This window comes from Seriola dumerili, unplaced genomic scaffold (genome assembly GCF_002260705.1).
Source record: "Seriola dumerili isolate Sdu_G_001 unplaced genomic scaffold, Sdu_1.0 BDQW01000567.1, whole genome shotgun sequence".
Taxonomy (NCBI): Eukaryota; Metazoa; Chordata; class Actinopteri; order Carangiformes; family Carangidae; genus Seriola; species Seriola dumerili.
Genome location: NW_019174822.1, coordinates 16,376 through 17,512, shown reverse-complemented (window position 1 = coordinate 17,512; position 1,137 = coordinate 16,376).

Here is a 1,137-nt window from a genome sequence, read left to right as displayed (position 1 = left end):
AAAAAAAAAAAAAAAAATACAAACAATCCGGCATATCAGTTCTTAAATAAAAGTAAAAGATAAAAAGACGAAACATAATTTTTAAAAAGAACAAACATAAAGGACAAATAATAAATTAAATGGGAGCCGTAGTTTCTGGATGCTAAAGAAAAATCTTTCACTTTGACCTGTTGGATTAAATAACTTAATATCTAAATAAACAAATACGAAGAAATTATAAAGTAAAATCAACATATTTTTTGAATCAGAGATTTTGAAGAGGGTGGGGCTGGAGGGGGAATCTGGATATGACTTCATGGCTTTAGCTCTCTAAAATCCTGCTACAGCCCTAAAATAAGAACATACTGTGTGTGTGTGTGTGTGTCTGGGGGGGGGGGGGGGGTCTGTATTTAGCCTGGACTGGGTCCAGTCTGGACCAGTCCAGCAGGATGATATTCTATATGGAGGTGTGTCTGTGGAGCTGCAGCTGAGTCACACTGAGATTACCGTGGAGATCTCCTACCATTCAGTCCAGAAACACTGGAACCTGTATTTCCCACAATGCACCAGGACAGGCTCCCTGCTGGTCAACAGACACATCTTGTTTGTTTTCAAGAGGTTTTTGATGATTGGAGTTTCAAACATTCCTCTGTACTGAGTTCACATGGCTCGGTGGACCCAGTCCCAACACAACGGATCCACATCTGGACCGGCTCTGGGACAAGCTCTGGGACCACCTCCGGGACCAAGTCCGGGATCAGGTCAGGCACTTTGAAAACCTCTGGTTTAAATCAAGATTTCGCCGCAACAGACAGAAGGACACTCAGTCACGGTGGACCTCACAGCTTTAACAGGCCTCAGGCTTTTCTCTACAGAGACAGAACTACAACAGTGCTGGTCCTGTCCTCTCCTCAGTCCACCTGGAACCCAGTCCACCTGCAGACACGTCCAGACGTCCAGCATCACTGTGTCAGAGAGGGATGTCTGACCATTGAGGGGTCCATGAGGAGGAGAGCAGACTCCCCCAGTCTGTGAACCCGTCTGTAACTGAGAGACAGTGGAACACCACATCAGCCCACTTACTGACTGTACAGACTGTTCAGTGTTTTCCAGCCTCTCTCTCTCTTCTTTCTCTCTCTCTCTCTCTGCCGCCACCCC